Source organism: Rattus norvegicus, chromosome 18, assembly GCF_021556685.1.
Source record: "Rattus norvegicus strain SHRSP/BbbUtx chromosome 18, alternate assembly SHRSP_T2T, whole genome shotgun sequence".
Taxonomy (NCBI): domain Eukaryota; kingdom Metazoa; phylum Chordata; class Mammalia; order Rodentia; family Muridae; genus Rattus; species Rattus norvegicus.
The window spans coordinates 19110963-19122705 of NC_141551.1; the positions used below are offsets into that span (position 1 = coordinate 19110963).

Below are 11743 nucleotides of genomic sequence, written 5' to 3' on the forward strand. Positions count from 1 at the left end.
AATATGTTTCCATAAATCCAGCCCTACAAAGGATAATAGATGGAAAACTTCAACACAAAGAGGGAACCTACACTCTAGAAATAGTAACAAAGTAATCTTCTATCAATTAACTCCCAAAAAAGGTAGCCACACATACATAATTCCACCTCTAACAAAAGTAACATAAAACAACAATCATTGATCTCAACATCAATGGATACAATAACTCACTAAAAAGATATAGACTAACAAACTAGACACATAAGGAGGACCCAGCATTTTGCTGTATAGAGGAAACACATCTCGACATTTTGCTACATACAGGAAGCACACTTCAGTGACAAAGACAGGCACAACCTCAGAGTAAAAGGCTGGAAAAAAATTTTCCTAGCAAATGGTCCCAAGAAATAAGCTGGAGTACCCTTTCTAATACCAAATATTATCAAATTTCAACCAAAGTTATCTAAAAAGATAAGGAAGGACACTTCATATTCATCAAAGGAAAAATCTACCAGGATGAGCTCTCAATCCTAAATATATATGATCCAAATGCAAGGATACCTACATTCATAAAAGAAACCTTACTAAGGGTCAAAGCAAACATTGTACCTCACAAAATAATAGTGGAAGACTTGAATTCCTGACTCTTATCAATGGACAGATCATGGATACAGAAACTAAACAGAGACAGAGGAAAATTAACAGAACTTATGAACCAAGTGGATTTAACAGATATCTACAGAACATTTCATCCTAAAACAAAAGAATATACTTTCTTCTCAGCACTTCAAGGTACCTTCTCCAAAATTGACCATATAATCAGTCACAAAACAGGCCTCAATAGATACAAGAAGATGAAAATAATCCCTTGCATCCTCAGATCACCACTGGCAGTGGCTGGTCTTTAATCAAGTGGCTAATTTTAATTTTTTAAAAATCACCAAAAGCCCACATACACATTGAAGCTAAACAAAGCTCTATCCAAATATAATTTGGTCAAAAAGGAAAAAAAAGAAAAAAAATTAAAGACTTTTATTTAATGAAAATGAAGGCACAGCATACCCTCACTTTTGGGACACGATGAAAACAGTGCTAAGAAGAAAACTAGCTCTCAGTGCCTCCAAAAAGAAGCTGGAAAAAGCATACACTAGCAGCTTGAGAGCACACCTAAAAGCACTAAAACAAAATGAAGCAAATACACTCAAGAGGAGTAGAGAGCAGGAAATAATCAAACTCAAGGCTCAAATCAACCAAGTAGGAAAAAGAAAAAAACTATACAAAGTATCAAAGAAATGAGGAGCTGGTTCTTTGAGGAAAGCAACAAGATAGATAAACCCTTAGCCATAATATCCAGAGGGCGCATAAAGAGTATCCAAATTAACAAAATCAGAAATGAAAAGGGAGACATAACTGAAGACACAGCTTTACCACTCCTGAGTATATACCCAAAAGATGCCCCAACATATAACAAGGACACATGCTCCATTGTGTTCATACCAGCCTTATTTATAATAGCCGGAACCTGAAAAGAACCCAGATGTTCCTCCACAAAGGAATGAATACAGAAAATGTGGTACATTTACATAGTGGAGTACTACTTATCTATTAAAAACAATGACTTCATGAACTTCATAGGTAAATGGATGGAACTAAAAAATATCATACTAAGTGAGGTAACCCAGTCACAAAAAAAATCCATGGTATGCACTCATTGATAAGTGGATATTACCCCAAAAGTTTGTATTACCCAATATACAATCCACGAACTACATGAAGCTCAAGAAGAAGGATGAACAAAGTGTAGATGATTCAGACCTTTTTAGAAGGGGGAACAAAAATATCCATAGGAGGAGTAATACAGACAAAATTTGGAGCAGATACTTAAGGAAAGGTCATCCAGAGACTGTCCCACCTGGGAATCTAGCCCATATACATACAGCCCCCAAACCCAGGCAACATTGCTGATGCCAAGAACTGCATGGTGACAGGATCCTGATATAGCTGTCTCCTGAGAGGCTCTGACAAATCATGACAAACACACAGGCAGATGTTCACAGCCAGCCATTTGACTGAGCGTGTGGTCCCCATTGGAGGAGTTAGAGAAAGGATTGAAGGAACTGAAGTGTCTTGCATCCCATAAGAAGGATAATACCAACTAATCAGAGCTCCAAGCGACCACTATCTGAAGACTACACATGGACAGACTAATGGCTCCAGCTGGATATTAAGCAGGGGATGGCCTTGTTGGGCATCAATGATAGGAGAAACCCTTGGTCCTGCCTGCCAAGGCTTTATCCCCAGTGTAGGGGAATGTCAGGGCAGGTAGTTGGGAAGGAGTGAGCAGATGGGAGGAGGAACACCCTCATAGAAGAAAGGGGGAGGAGGGATGGGATAGAGGGTTTATGGATGGGAAACTTGGAAATGGCCTAACAATTGAAATGCAAATAAATATAAAATAGCCAATAAAAAAAGAAATGTTTCACCAATTACATACAAAGGAAAAGTAAGGAGTTAAATTTTTCCAATGACATGAACTCTACTGTAGTTGAAACATACAGAGAAATAAGAAAGAATGAAACTTCAAGTTTCAAAATTAATGAAGTTCAGGAATAAAGCAGCGATACAGAGATATTTGAAAAAAGAAACAAGCAAAAGAAGCAAAATCAAAACAGAAATTATCACTCTAACGCACTAATATACAGTGAAAAAATTAAGTATATAGAAGTGTAAAACTCCAATACAGTTGATAATAGATTTGGTTAATGAGTCCCTTTATTATGAATCATCACACTAAAAATCTCACTTATTCTTAAAATCAAAATTGTAAGTTGGATTACAGTACATATTTAGAAATATATATGTGTATACTTATATTGTGTGACAACAGTTAATGAACAGAGAGACATAGTATGAAAGGGAATGGAGAGGTGTTCACACGAGTGCTTCGGGGAGGTGAAGTGGAAATTACATAATTAGTTTATGATCTCAAAATATGAGAAATAAATAAAAAATAAAAGTTTCATACAAAATGATAAAAAGGGCATATGAACTATAATAAATGGAATTTAGATAACAGCAATATATAATGAGAAACATGCATGTACAAATGACAGTGTGCTTTATACTAAAAATAACTCACTTGCTACATAAAATTGTCAGTGTTTTTGTTAGATGAAGTTTCTACATGTATATTATTGCAAACTGAGTAGGGTAAGTTTGTTAGTAATCTACTATCTGATTGTTAATTCTAGATGTTTGGAATTATAAAAATCTATATTATAAAATATTACATTTCAAGCAGATATTTATTAACTATGGGGGGAGTAAATTCTCATGAATTGAGAGGCTACATGAGCATCTTATCACTCACCTCAGGATAAATTATAAACTCTTGTCATCTGAAATGGATACACATGTTTTTTGACTTAGGATCTTACCTTGCAGTCCAAGCTTGCTTGAAAAATCATGAACACAGTGCCTCTACAGCATGAAAGCTGAGATTAGGCTTCTATGTCACCATTCAACAGCAGCACATCTTAATTAAAAAGGGAAAATGTCTCCTAAATTCAGTGTTGTATATATTATTCATAACTATGTAAATAAGTGTAAGCTAAAAGGAAAAGATTGGAAAATATAATTTTATAAATATTGTAAAGTTGTTAATTACTGTCATATATTAATCACAATAGCTCGTATAATAATAGTCCATCTATTTGACATAATATATACATGAAAGTATATATGTGTATATATATATGCATTTAAGAAGTTTAAAATATTGAGCTGAAGCTACTCATATATTCTTCATTAAAAGATGATTATGGCGTTGGGGTTTAGCTCAGTGGTAGAGCGCTTGCCTAGGAAGCGCAAGGCCCTGGGTTCGGTCCCCAGCTCCGAAAAAAAAAGAAAAAAAATGATTATATTACTTAAATATTTAGAAGATCATTATGCAAACAAATGTAAAAGTTGCAGTCTTTTTATAGATTATAATCCTAATGTTATTCCAGTAATGAAATTACAAAATAAGAAAAAACAGTACAGGTGATTGAATGGGCACTTAATCTTCTTACTTTCCATTTCATTTTTAACTTTTTCCCTATATATTTGAAGAATGCTACCACATCTCATCTTTGTTAAGGGTATTTTGGATACTTCTTTTTGCCATGACCCACTTCCATTTTGCCCCATCACTGCACATTTCTGAGGATAAATGGAAGCTGCAAAATAAACTTGAATTCTTAAATCCTTGCATTTGAGTCAAGCTCTTCCAAGTGGGCAGTAAATTGTCACATGGGAGACAGCCTGAAAAGGAAGGGTGTTTCAGTGGATAGAATTAAACACAATAATGACAAGCACATGAATTATGCTTCTAATGTAGTAACTTACTTTCTGTTCAACTTTGAAAAAGTAATTTAACTTATGTGTTTCAGGTCCCATTAAATTGATGGTAATAATCTTTCTTTGTTAACAAAGTGCTTTGAAATCACTGTGTGACAAGCAATATATTACCAGAAAGTATTCCTATTTCACCCTGCATTGTAACCTCTCAAGAAAGAGGTCTATGCATCACTGTGAGTATTTCAATGTGCAACACTGGCCAAAAAAATGATTGAGAATGGCATAGAAATGCTATAATGTATCAGTAAGTCAGTGTTATGAACTCACCTTGTGTGTTGAATTGACTAATCGTACATTTGCATCAATGTAATGAAAAATGTAAGAAAGTTTCAGAAAAAAAATAACGGCGCTCCTATTTTTTAAAGAGACAGGGAAATATAGACAACAATACACCATTGTAGACTATGCTTCATTCAAAGCAACAGAATTACAGGAAATCCAGAAAGAAATACTCTGTGTTCTAATTTTTAATTACATGCATTTAATTTGTGTGGATGTTGAACACAGGTCCATTGGCTCCTGTGTGCCACATGTCATATAGAAGAGGTTCAGTCTCTCCTCCATAAATTTTGCTTTTATGGCCATATGATGAGATGCACACCCAAATGTGTGTGAATACATAAATGGCTTGGACTGAGTTCAGAGCATTTCCTTTTCTGTTCTAATAATTCCTACGCCTAGGTATGAAAGCTTGTAGGCTCCAAAAAAAAATCTATTCTTCTAAGATGACTGATTTAATCTGGCCTCTCTTGGCTTCCGACTGAATTGCTCTGCCTGACCTCATATTAACTTTGGCAATATATTCTAATCATCTGGCTCCTTCTCATTCTCTGGCTAATTGTTTCTGTCTTCGTCTGTGTCTATCTAGTTCTCTCTGTATCTGTCTCTGTAAAACTGTCCCAGGAAACTTCCACATACATAGACCACACATTACCGCCTCCCTCTTTCTTCTTTTATGTAGCCACTCCTTCCTGTCCTATTTCCCTGAGAGTTGGACATATCTTATCCATGATTCATTCTGTCAAATGTTTATGAGATTCATCATTCTCTACCCCTCATTAGATGCCAGTTTTAAACATAGCTGCTTCCTTCAATGAATTAACCTCATCTTCATTAAAGCTGTGTACGAAGACTGTACATGTATTCCAGCCAGGTGATACTGTAATCCACTGTAATCCAGTGAATGAGTGTGTGTGTGTGTGTGTGTGTGTGTGTGTGTGTGTGTGTGTGTGTGCATTGCAGCTAGAATACATTGTCCTAGAATGGCTTTGGATTAGTTCCCTATGCAAATCCATCATGTTACTAGATTAAAATTTCTCTCCTCCTACCCTGTGTGTCACAGAGATTAATCTCATGTTATCAGACTTGGCAACAAGAAGTTTTATCTCTTGAGCCATCTTAACAGCTCAAGTCGTCCTACTTCTGAAGCCTCCCTAGTAAAGATGTCTGTCTCCATAAAACTATGAAACTAGATGGAAATCTCCAAAGTATCATATATTCTTGGTGTTTCAATTTAAAGGGGGAGCAAATTGGAGAACAAAGTGAAAGTATTTTCTTAATTTATATAATGGCATAGGGTCACCAAGACAAAATGATTATCTGATAAATGTTTGTAAACTCTTATAATCCACATGACACTTTGTACTATCTCAGATCATCTCTCCTGAAAATTAAGGCATCAGATGTTTATTCTGGGTCCTATTAGTAATGATGAATCTATAATCATGAATATAGATTACAGCCCTGCCATAGGCCGAAGATTCAGGAAGTAGAACTTCTTTTCTCTTTTTTGTAATATGCAATTTTATGGATAAGGTAGTGGTCTTAGGGTGCAGAAGGAATAAACTTGTGGATGTTGTGCAGTATAAAAGGCATATGTTTGTTTCTATACTGTGAAAGGCATGAAGCGTGGGAGTGCCTCACAATTGAGAAGTTATAGATTTATGGATAGCTTAAGGTTGTGAAATGCATGAATTTGTGGTTGTCGTAAAATGGGTAACATAGGCTTGTCAATGTCATATAGAGTGAAAAACAGATTTGTGTCTTTCTGTGTCAGAGACATAGGTTATATCTACAACCAACAGTGTGGACTACATAGATTTCTGTGTATGCTATGGTATGGTAGGCATGGTTGTATATTTACTATAGCATGAACTGCATAGGTTTCTGTGAATATTACGATATGGAAGGCATAAATTTTTGGTGTCCTACAGTATGGACGGCACTGGAGAATAGATTCAAGTTAATTTGGTCATGTGTTCAACTTCTCCCTAACTAGTGATGAACTACAGTTTATCTTTATGTAGAACATGATGTAGAAAATAAATATTAACACATTATTTTGTGTAAGAGAACTGGAAACATGGCAATCTGAACTGCAAGGTCATCAGCTACACAGATACTTTTTTTTTCCCGGAGCTGGGGACCGAACCCAGGGCCTTGCGCTCGCTAGGCAAGCGCTCTACTGCTGAGCTAAATCCCCAACCCCTTACACAGATAATTTGAGGCTACTTTGAGCTACTAGAATTCCTATCTTACAGTTAAGAAGAACTGTGTAAATAAGAAATGGGTCCAGAGGTCAGATGACACAGGTAAAGAAGAGATAGCATACAGAAATGCTAATGACAATAGAAAGTTAAGTTCAGTCAGGAAGTTGCTCAAAAAAGATATTTTAGATTATCTTTGTGATAATTTGAGTACTAGTGAGTAAATGGTAAGAGTCTGCTAATTTGGCTGTGCATGTCACTATATTAACAACAGGCATTTTTTTCTGCCATGGAGGAAATTATTTCAGAAGCTCAAAGAACATCAGCACCTTTGGTCATACGTTCTTTTCCATCAACATTCTCAGTAGGTGTATTGTTAAAATACAACAGCACTGTGCTGATCATTTAGAGTTTGATTAAGTGACCAAATTCTTAAATGTTCAATCTGCACTGGTTATTCTAATGATTGAAATAATAAGACTTGAGAGAGGCAGACACGCCTGGGAAAACAGAAGAGACTGCACTCTGCCCACATTACTGATTCCAGAGGAAAACACCAAATGCCATCTGGAACCCTGGTGCACGGAATCTCCCGGAAAGGGCGACACAGATCTTCCTGGTTGCTGCCCCCACGGATAGCTCATAAGGAACACCCCACGAGCAAACTTAAGCCTCGGGACCACATGTAAGACAAACCTTCCTACTCCAACCGAACTGCCTAGTGAACTCAGGACACAGGCCCACAGGAACAGCTGAAGACCTGTAGATAGGAAAAAATACACCCCTGAAAGTAGAACTCTCTGTTCCCATAACTGGCTGAAAGAAAACAGGAAAACAGGTCTACAGCACCGCTGACACACAGGCTTATAGGACAGTCTAGCCACTGTCAGAAATAGAAGAACAAAGTAATACTAGAAATAATCTGATGGCGAGAGGCAAACGCGGGAATCCAAGCAACAGAAACCAAGACTACATGGCATCATCAGAGCCCAATTCTCCCACCAAAGCAAACACGGAATATCCAAACACACCAGAAAAGCAAGATCTAGTTTCAAAATCATATTTGATCATGATGCTGGAGGACTTCAAGAAAGACGTGAAGAATTCCCTTAGAGAAACATAGGAAAATATAAATAAACAAGTAGAAGCCTACAGAGAGGAATCACAAAAATCCCTGAAAGAATTCCGGGAAAACACAATCAAACAGTTGAAGGAATTAAAAATGGAAATAGAAGCAATCAAGAAAGAACACATGGAAACAACCCTGGATATAGAAAACCAAAAGAAGAGACAAGGAGCCGTAGATACAAGCTTCACCAACAGAATACAAGCGATAGAAGAGAGAATCTCAGGAGCAGAAGATTCCATAGAAATTATCGACTCAACTGTCAAAGATAATGTAAAGCAGAAAAAGCTACTGGTCCAAAACATACAGGAAATCCAGGACTCAATAAGAAGATCAAACCTAAGGATAATAGGTATAGAAGAGAGTGAAGACTCCCAGCTCAAAGGACCAGTAAATATCTTCAACAAAATCATAGAAGAAAACTTCCCTAACCTAAAGAAAGAGATACCCATAAGCATACAAGAAGCCTACAGAACTCCAAATAGATTGGACCAGAACAGAAACTCCTCCCGTCACATAATATGACTATATACCACCAAATGCACAAAATAAAGAAAGAATATTAAAAGCAGTAAGGGAAAAGGGTCAAGTAACATATAAAGGCAGACCTATCAAAATCACACCAGACTTTTCGCCAGAGACTATGAAAGCCAGAAGATCCTGGACTGATGTCATACAGACCCTAAGAGAACACAAATGCCAGCCCAGGTTACTGTATCCTGCAAAAATCTCAATTAACATAGATGGAGAAACCAAGATATTCCATGACAAAACCAAATTTACCCAATATCTTTCTATAAATCCAGCACTACAAAGGATAATAAATGGTAAAGCCCAACATAAGGAGGCAAGCTATACCCTAGAAGAAGCAAGAAACTAATCGTCTTGGCAACAAAACAAAGAGAAGAAAAGCACACAAACATAACCTCATATCCAAATATGAATATAACAGGAAGCAATAATCACTATTCCTTAATATCTCTCAACATCAATGGCCTCAACTCCCCAATAAAAAGACATAGATTGGGGCTGGGGATTTAGCTCAGTGGTAGAGCGCTTACCTAGGAAGCGCAAGGCCCTGGGTTCGGTCCCCAGCTCCGAAAAAAAGAACCAAAAAAAAAAAAAAAGACATAGATTAACAAACTGGATACGCAATGAGGACCCTGTATTCTGCTGCCTACAGGAAAAACACCTCAGAGACAAAGACAGACACTACCTCAGAGTGAAAGGCTGGAAAACAACTTTCGAAGCAAATGGTCAGAAGAAGCAAGCTGGAGTAGCCATTCTAATATCAAATAAAATCAATTTTCAACTAAAAGTCATCAAAAAAGATAAGGAAGGACACTTCATATTCATCAAAGGAAAAATCCACCAAGATGAACTCTCAATCCTAAATATCTATGCCCCAAATACAAGGGCACCTACATACGTAAAAGAAACCTTACTAAAGCTCAAAACACACATTGCACCTCACGCAATAATAGTAGGGGATTTCAACACCCCACTCTCATCAATGGACAGATCTTGGAAACAGAAATTAAACAGAGATGTAGACAGACTAAGAGAAGTCATGAACCAAATGGACTTAACAGATATTTATAGAACATTCTATCCTAAAGCAAAAGGATATACCTTCTTTTCAGCTCCTCAAACGTATTTTCTCCAAAATATACCGTATAATTGGTAAAGAACGGGCCTCAACAGGTACAGAAAGATAGAAATAATCTCACGCGTGCTATCAGACCACAACGGCCTAAAGCTGGTCTTCAATAACAGTAAAGGAAGAACGCCCACATATACATGGAAGTTGAACACTGCTCTACTCAATGATAACCTGGTCAAGGAAGAAATAAATAAAGAAATTAAAGACTTTTTAGAATTTAATGAAAATGAAGGTACAACACCCCTAAACTTATGGGACACAATGAAAGCTGTGCTAAAACGAAAACTCATAGCACTGAGTGCCTGCAGAAAGAAACAGGAGAGAGCATATGTCAGCAGCTTGACAGCACACCTAATAGCTCTAGAACAAAAAGAAGCAAATACACCCAGGAGGAGTAGAAGGCAGGAAATAATCAAACTCAGAGCTGAAATCAACCAAGTAGAAACAAAAAGGACCATAGAAAGAATCAACAGAACCAAAAGTTGGTTCTTTGAGAAAATCAACAAGATAGATAAACCCTTAGGCAGACTAAGGAGAGGACACAGAGAGTGTGTCCAAATTAACAAAATCAGAAATGAAAAGGGAGACATACCTACAGATTCAGAGGAAATTTAAAAAATCATCAGATCTTACTATAAAAGCCTATATTCAAAAAAACTTGAAAATCTGCAGGAAATGTACAATTTCCTAGACAGATACCAGGTACCGAAGTTAAATCAGGAACAGATAAACCAGTTAAACAACCCCATAACTCCTAAGGAAATAGAAGCAGTTATTAAAGGTCTCCCAAACAAAAAGAGCCCAGGCCCAGATGGGTTTAGTGCAGAATTCTATCAGACCTTCATAGATGACCTCATACGAATATTATCCAAACTGTTCCACAAAATTGAAACAGATGGAGCACTACCGAATTCCTTCTATGAAGCCACAATTACTCTTATACCTAAACCACACAAAGACCCAACGAAGAAAGAGAACTTCAGACCAATTTCCCTTATGAATATTGATGCAAAAATACTCAATAAAATTCTGGCAAACCGAATCCAAGAGCACATCAAAACAATCATCCACCATGATCAAGTAGGCTTCATCCAAGGCATGCAGAGATGGTTTAATATACGGAAAACCATCAATGTGATCCATTATATAAACAAACTGAAAGAACAAAACCACATGATCATTTCATTAGATGCTGAGAAAGCATTTGACAAAATTCAACACCCCTTCATGATAAAAGTCCTGGAAAGAATAGGAATTCCAGGCCCATACCTAAACATAGTAAAATCCATATACAGCAAACCAGTTGCTAACATTAAACTAAATGGAGAGAAACTTGAAGCAATCCGACTAAAATCAGGGACTAGACAAGGCTGCCCACTCTCTCCCTACATATTCAATATAGTTCTTGAAGTTCTAGCCAGAGCAATCAGACAACAAAAGGAGGTCAAGGGGATACTGATCAGAAAAGAAGTCAAAATATCTCTATTTGCAGATGACATGATAGTATATTTAAGTGATCCCAAAAGTTCCACCAGAGAACTACTAAAGCTGATAAACAACTTCAGCAAAGAGGCTGGGTATAAAATTAACTCAAATAAATCAGTAGCCTTCCTCTACACAAAAGAGAAACAAGCCGAGAAAGAAATTAGGGAAACGAAATCCTTCATAATAGACCCAAATAATATAAAGTACCTCTGTGCGACTTTAACCAAGGAAGTAAAAGATCTGTACAATAAGAACTTCAAGCTTTGCGCAGTGGCAGTATCGTAGCCAATGAGGTTTATCCGAGGCGCGATTATTGCTAATTGAAAAGAACTTCAAGACTCTGAAGAAAGAAATTGAAGAAGACCTCAGAAGATGGAAAGATCTCCCATGCTCATGGATTGGCAGGATTAATATAGTAAAAATGGCCATTTTACCAAAAGCGATCTACAGATTCAATGCAATCCCCATCAAAATACCTATCCATTTCTCCAAAGAGTTAGACAGAACAATTTGCAAATTCATCTGGAATAACAAAAAACCCAGGATAGCTAAAACTATCCTCAACAATAAAAGGACTTCAGGGGGAATCACTATCCCTGACTCAAG

At 36.8% G+C, this 11743-nt stretch overlaps 1 pseudogene; it reads left to right on the top strand.

Annotated features, from left to right (window-relative positions):
- The first annotated feature begins 11396 nt into the window (after positions 1-11396).
- LOC120098419 (U4 spliceosomal RNA) lies at positions 11397-11512 on the top strand (annotated as a pseudogene).
- The last annotated feature ends 231 nt before the right edge of the window (positions 11513-11743 follow it).